The sequence below is a fragment of the Heterodontus francisci genome, chromosome 1 (genome assembly GCF_036365525.1).
Source record: "Heterodontus francisci isolate sHetFra1 chromosome 1, sHetFra1.hap1, whole genome shotgun sequence".
Lineage (NCBI taxonomy): Eukaryota > Metazoa > Chordata > Chondrichthyes > Heterodontiformes > Heterodontidae > Heterodontus > Heterodontus francisci.
Genome location: NC_090371.1, coordinates 252,955,125 through 252,962,618, shown reverse-complemented (window position 1 = coordinate 252,962,618; position 7,494 = coordinate 252,955,125). Strand labels below are relative to the sequence as shown.

At 44.5% G+C, this 7,494-nt stretch overlaps 1 protein-coding gene across 1 annotated transcript in view; it reads right to left on the bottom strand.

Moving 5' to 3' along the window:
- LOC137372160 (heat shock 70 kDa protein 4L-like) overlaps window positions 1–7,494 on the bottom strand; it is a 133,428-nt gene that overhangs the window by 51,446 nt on the left and 74,488 nt on the right. The window lies entirely within an intron of this gene.

Below are 7,494 nucleotides of genomic sequence, written 5' to 3'. Positions count from 1 at the left end.
TGCAGGCTGAGACAGTACGTACCCAAGGCTTACAAACCAGGAAGGTTCCAGGTTCCATTTTTAGTCTGTGCTGATTTGCTGATCACAGCCAGAGTGGCAGTTGTTGGTGGGAGAAGCTAAGGTCAGCCATAGTGCCTTGTGCTCGGAGATTTTTTTAAAAATTCCTAATCCTCACCACAATCCAGTTCCTGTTGGAAGTGCATGTTTCTAGAGGCCAGGCCTAGGTTTAACCATGCTTTTGCAGTCCAAATGCTTGCTGTCATTCACTGTCAAGGCCTACATATGAAACAGTCATGCTACTGCAGGGTACCTAGCACCGTTGGAAAAAATACCCTAGTTAGAAGTCTAATTACTTCAGAAAAAGAAGATGGTACCGGTGGGGGAAAAAAAGGGAAAACATTTTCCCTTAAAATACTCATCTTTATCAAAAGAGTGCACCAAAAATATGATTTCTTCATTGAGAAACAATGTAACAAGATTTTCACATGGCTCCCATTTGTTGCAGAGGCACTACTACTTAATCGCTTCAGGCACGCTAGTTTAAACAAACTGTTTCCAAAATGACCTTATGGAAAGTAAGCTCAAATGTGCACTGCCAACATCATTCAGAATCCTTTTATTGAAAAAAAAACTCAGTGAAAATGTACTTTAGACAGTGACAATAGTGGCAACTACCATTTTTGAAGACAAAGTGTAAATATTCAACTGGATCAGAGTTCAACACTGGCAAACATCGTTTTTCAGGCAACACGGCCTGTCGGCATTAATTAAAATAGTTTTTGAATTGCTTCACTGCAAGTTTTCATAATTATACAGAACATTCATCTTTTTAAAAGGCCTTTAAGTGTTCACAAAATAAACTTGAAGACGAAGAGTAGGGACCCAAGTTCAACTGGGCCAGATTTTGCAATCAGTGGCGAAGCAAGGATGCTCACCACTGATGACTAAGCAAATCTCGCTGACAGATCTAGTGATCTCTTGAGGATTTTACCTCCAATGCCATATAGTGGTAATATAACTCACTGTGGTGTTTTTTTGATTGGGCATTCACAATGTGGAGCTGGAATGCTGTCATTGGTTGTTCAAGCAGTCAATCAAATCAAAGGATTTTCAGAGCTCCAAGCAAAAAACTAAAAGCACTGAAAAAAAAAAAATCACTCTCCCCTCTCCCCCCACCCCAAGAATATTTTAGCCAAGAAATGGTTAAAAAAATTTAACAGGATTCCATGATTAGAAAATTTCCAGGCCAATTCCATTGTACAAATTTTATTAATCATATCACCATTAAAAACCCAGTTATACCTGACTGAACAAGGTGCAACTTTTTAAGAGATTTAAAATGGCAAAGTTGGGGAGGGGGGTGGGGGGGGCGCGGGGGAAAAAAAACAAAAAAAAAAAGTAAAAATTTTCAGATTTCAGGGAATTCCAGTTTGGGGGGCAGGGGCTACAGTTCAGCCTGTGTGTCATGCAGGCCCCCACCTGCCAAGAATGAGGCATATTAATTTCACCACATGGACATTAAACTTAAAATTGTTGCTGGGGAGAAAAAAAAAAGAGGGCCTACCACAAGAAATTGCCAGGCTCCTCGCCAGAAAGACATTTTTGCATACTAGCAGACAGCGTTGGAATAAAGGAACCAGTCCCTGCTCCCAATACACAGAAGACGGTGGTCAGACCAGTTTAGTCACATGACTAACTGGCTGTTGCAGAGTTCTGAACTGGGAGTTTTAAATTGGCCACAGAGAATTTGAACTCAAAGCTGTTTGCTCTTGGACTGACAAGACCTCTCATGGCTGGCTTGCCGCCGCCTCTCCTTTCTGCTCTCATCTCGCTCTCACCAACTTCGAGAATCCATTGAAGACGTATGAACCCAAGAGAGAAAAAAGTCTCCTACAGCGAACAAGGTTTAAGAATAATACTGGACCCCAACAAAAAGATCTACTTACAAGCAAGATCGAGCTCAAAGCACAGTAACAAAAACCGCTCTTCAGAGATTGCCTCAAATCTCTCTATTTTTCTTCTGCTCTTTTCTGTCTCTATTTGCGTGTGCGTATTGCGTATCCATGCTAGTGTGGGGCACAGGCATGTATCCGTAGACGTTAACCGAATTAGAGTTTAAGTTTTAACAAATCTCACTTTTCTTTAAATCTAAGGAAGCCTGTTTGTGCTCATTTCTTTGCCTTATAATTGGCAAGCGGTGAACAAGGAATCACCAAGAGGATCTGATAACACTGTTTAAAACAAAGCCCTGTTACAGTAAGACCAGATGAAGGCTAAAAGGGACCCTAGACACCTTTCTCACCTGGTTGTAACACTGTCAGAGCCTCGTGTGAAAAAGAGCGCAACTTCAAGATTTCGGTGCTAATCTGCACATTTCTGATGTCCTGACGTCGGTCAGTTTCCCACTTTTAATAGCGTACATTATTTCTCTCACAAGGTGGTCAACTGACCAGACCTCTAAACTGGCCACCATGAGTTATGCTGCAGCTGCCCAAAATTACTCTCCCCATTTCCTGCTCTTGTGGGGAAGGAGTTTGTTCAGGGTCTCTCTCATGGGCGGCACAGTGGCGCAGTGGTTAGCACCGCAGCCTCACAGCTCCAGTGACCCGAGTTCAATTCTAGGTACTGCCTGTGCGGACTTTACAAGTTCTCCCTGTGAGTGCGTGGGTTTTCGCCGGGTGCTCCGGTTTCCTCCCACAGCCAAAGACTTGCAGGTTGATAGGTAAATTGGCCATTATAAATTGCTCCTAGTATATAGGTAGGTGTAGGGGAAATTTAGGGATGTGGTAGAAATATGGGATTAATGTAGGATTAGTATAAATGGGTGGTTGATGGTCGGCACAGACTCGGTGGGCCGAAGGGGCTGTTTCAGTGCTGTATCTGAAAATGAAAAAAATATATAAAAATAAAACTGCTTTCAGCAAGGCTGTCATTGATGATGTAATCCCATGTAACCTATTCAACAGTGTTATCACACTGGGATGACATGCTTCAATACTAGGATGTGCAACTTAATATAAATGGAAATCCTTTTCCAGCACACTTTTTTCAAATAGGGTTGCATAATAGTAAGTCAATTTTTGAGACATTTCTAAATTCTAACTGACAATTACTGGTGATGTTTCAAGTATGAGAGCTGAAATGTCCCTAACTTTTATAAAAATTCAGATGGATAAATGCATTGCAGGATATGCAGTTCAAGAAGGTCCTAGTTTTAATCCTTGGATCAGCTTAAGTGGTTGTAGGGATAACAGAGCTAACCTCTACATTCCAGGTAGGGAAGGAGTGGGGGGGGGGGGTGGCGGGGGAGGCCATGGTTCCTACTCCCAATCGCTGACTGTGCTAGCAATACTATCTTAGTATCTGGCTAGTCAAGCAGTTTGGAAACGGTCTAGACTCAAACGATTAGTAGCAACCAGTGAAACTACCATGGAGTTTCCATCTCCAGCGTGGTTGGTGGAGTCATCAAGCCAAGTTTATAGAAGGGAAGAATTTAGTTTTTTTTTAAGTTAGAAGATAATTTGGGGCAATTATACTATTCGTAACATTTCAATATGTGCTATTTCACACAGTACAGCAACTTGACATCATGTTGAATGATGCTTTGAGCAATCTGAAACCCAAATAAGTGCCTTGCTGCAAAATGGGAAATAAACCAGTGTAATCTGCTGCTTTTGTTCCACCGTTGGCCAGTTCAGGAAAACGATATTGTACATTCAACATTGTATATTTCTGAAAGATTTTGATCCTTTTATGTTCAGCACAAGTTTCGGTGACTGCAGCTTTGATAGTAACGGAGGTGCGGGAGCAGACTTACAGCTGTGAAGTCAATTTCAGTGTAAGTTTAAAAGTGAATTCCCTTTTGTTTTCGGAGGACCAGGGGACTGCTGGGTAAGTAAAAAGTATATATTTGTGTGGTGGCTGTACCCGAGACACTACACATGTAGTGTCTCCCACCCACCCTCCTCCTCTAACCAAAAAAAAGGACTCTGGTGTGTTGATAAGGTAAGCTTTGTATTTAAGAAGTTCTGTCCGTTGGATTGCTAACCTAACAAGTTTTGACTTTTTGTTTTTGGTTTTTCAGTAGATTTGTTGGGAATTTAGAATAGTGGGAATGGAGGTTAAGGCAGTTGTATGTTCCTCCTGCAGAATGTGGGAGGTAAGGGTCGCCAAGAGTGTCCCTGCTGACTGCATCTGTGGGAAGTGCACCCAACTCCAGCTCCTCGAGAACCGCGTTAGGGAACTGGAGCTGGATGAACTTCGGATCATTCGGGAGGCGGAGGAGGTTATTGAGAGGAGTTATGGGGAGGTAGTCACACCTCAGGTAAAAGTAGTAAGTAGATGGGTTACCGTCAGGGGAAGGAGAGGGAACCAGCAGGCAGTGCAGGGATCCCCTGTGGCCGTTTCCCTCAACAACAGGTATACCGTTTTGGATACTGTTGCGGGGGACGACTTACCAGGGGTAAGCAATGGGGTACAGGTATCTGGCACAGAGTCTGTCCCTGTTGCTCAGAAGGGAAGGGGGAAGAGGAGCAGAACATTAGTCATTGGGGACTCCATAGTTAGGGGAACAGATAGGAGGTTCTGTGGGAACGAGAGAGACTCACGGTTGGTATGTTGCCTCCCAGGTGCCAGGGTTCGTGATGTCTCGGATCGTGTTTTTGGGATCCTTAAGGGGGAGGGGGAGCAGCCCCAAGTCGTGGTCCACATAGGCACCAACGACATAGGTAGGAAGAGAGATGGGGATTTAAGACAGAAATTTAGGGAGCTAGGGTGGAAGCTTAGAGCGAGAACAAACAGAGTTGTTATCTCTGGGTTGTTGCCCGTGCCACGTGATAGCGAAGCGAGGAATAGGGAGAGAGAGGAGTTGAACACGTGGCTGCAGGGATGGTGCAGGAGGGAGGGTTTTGGTTTCCTGGATAATTGGGGCTCTTTCTGGGGTAGGTGGGACCTCTACAAACAGGATGGTCTTCACCTGAACCAGAGGGGTACCAATATCCTGGGGGAGAGATTTGCTAGTGCTCTTCGGGGGGGTTTAAACTAATTCAGCAGGGGAATGGGAACCTAAAATGTAGTGCCAGTGTACAGGATGTTGAGAGTAGTGATGTCAGGGATATGGTTACAAGGACGCAAGAGGGCACTGGCAAGCAAGAACCTGGTATAAAGTGTGTCTACTTCAACGCCAGGAGCATCCGGAATAAGGTGGGTGAGCTTGCAGCATGGGTTGGTACCTGGGATCTCGATGTAGTGGCCATTTCGGAGACATGGGTAGAGCAGGGGCAGGAATGGATGTTGCAGATTCCGGGATTTAGATGTTTCAGTAAGAACAGAGAAGATGGTAAAAGAGGGGGGGGTGTGGCATTGTTAATCAAGGAGAGTATTACAGCGACAGAAAGGACGTTTGAGGACTCGTCCACTGAGATAGTATGGGCCGAGGTTAGAAACAGGAGAGGTGAGGTTACCCTGTTGGGAGTCTTTTATAGACCTCCGAATAGTTCCAGAGATGTAGAGGAAAGGATAGCGAAGATGATTCTCGACAGGGGCGACAGTAACAGGGTAGTTGTTATGGGGGACTTTAACTTTCCAAATATCGACTGGAAATACTATAGTTCGAGTACTTTAGATGGGTCAGTTTTTGTCCAGTGTGTGCAGGAGGGTTTTCTGACACAGTATGTGGACAGGCCAACCAGGGATGATGCCACATTGGATTTGGTACTGGGAAATGAACCCGGCCAGGTGTTAGATTTAGATGTAGGTGAGCACTTTGGTGATAGTGATCACAATTCGGTTAGGTTTACCTTAGCGATGGGCAGGGACAGGTCTATACCGCAGGGCAAGAATTATAGCTGGGGGAAAGGAAATTATGATGCGATTAGGCAAGATTTAGGATGCGTAGGATGGGGAAGGAAACTGCAGGGGTTGGGAACAATCGAAATGTGGAGCTTATTCAAGGAGCAGCTACTGTGTGGCCTTGATAAGTATGTACCTGTGAGGCAGGGAGGAAGTTGTCGAGCGAGGGAGCCGTGGTTTACTAAAGAAGTTGAAGCGCTTGTCAAGAGGAAGAAGAAGGCTTATGTTAGGATGAGACGTGAAGGCTCAGTTAGGGCGCTTGAGAGCTACAAGCTAGCCAGGAAGGATCTAAAGGGAGAGCTAAGAAGAGCAAGGAGAGGACACGAGAAGTCATTGGCGGATAGGATCAGGGAAAACCCTAAGGCTTTCTATAGGTATATCAGGAATAAAAGAATGACTAGAGTTAGATTAGGGCCAATCAAGGATAGTAGTGGGAAGTTGTGTGTGGAATCAGAGGAGATAGGGGAAGTGTTAAATGAATATTTTGCGTCAGTATTTACAGTAGAGAAAGAAAATGTTGTTGAGAATACTGAGATTCAGGCTACAAGGCTAGATGGGATTGAGGTTCACAAGGAGGAGGTGTTATCAATTTTGGAAAGTGTGAAAATAGATAAGTCCCCTGGGCCAGATGGGATTTATCCTAGGATTCTCTGGGAAGCTAGGGAGGAGATTGCAGAGCCTTTGTCCTTGATCTTTATGTCGTCATTGTCGACAGGAATAGTGCCGGAAGACTGGAGGATAGCAAATGTTGTCCCCTTGTTCAAGAAGGGGAGTAGAGACAGCCCTGGTAATTATAGACCTGTGAGCCTTACTTCGGTTGTGGGTAAAATGTTGGAAAAGGTTATAAGAGACAGGATTTATAATCATCTTGAAAAGAATAAGTTCATTAGATAGTCAGCACGGTTTTGTGACGGGTAGGTTGTGCCTCACAAACCTTATTGAGTTTTTCGAGAAGGTGACCAAACAGGTGGATGAGGGTAAAGCAGTGGATGTGGTGTATATGGATTTCAGTAAGGCGTTTGATAAGGTTCCCCACGGTAGGCTATTGCAGAAAATACAGAAGTATGGGGTTGAAGGTGATTTGGAGCTTTGGCTCAGAAATTGGCTAGCTGAAAGAAGACAGAGGGTGGTGGTTGATGGCAAATGTTCATCCTGGAGTTTAGTTACTAGTGGTGTACCGCAAGGATCTGTTTTGGGGCCACTGCTGTTTGTCATTTTTATAAATGACCTGGGTGACGGTGTAGAAGGGTGGGTTAGTAAGTTTGCAGATGACACTAAGGTCGGTGGAGTTGTGGATAGTGCCGAAGGATGTTGTAGGGTACAGAGGGACATAGATAGGCTGCAGAGCTGGGCTGAGAGATGGCAAATGGAGTTTAATGCGGAAAAGTGTGAGGTGATTCACTTTGGAAGGAGTAACAGGAATGCAGAGTACTGGGCTAATGGGAAGATTCTTGGTAGTGTAGATGAACAGAGAGATCTTGGTGTCCAGGTGCATAAATCCCTGAAGGTTGCTACCCAGGTTAATAGGGCTGTTAAGAAGGCATATGGTGTGTTAGTTTTTATTAGTAGGGGGATCGAGTTTCGGAGCCACGAGGTCATGCTGCAGCTGTACAAAACTCTGGTGAGACCGCACCTGGAGTATTG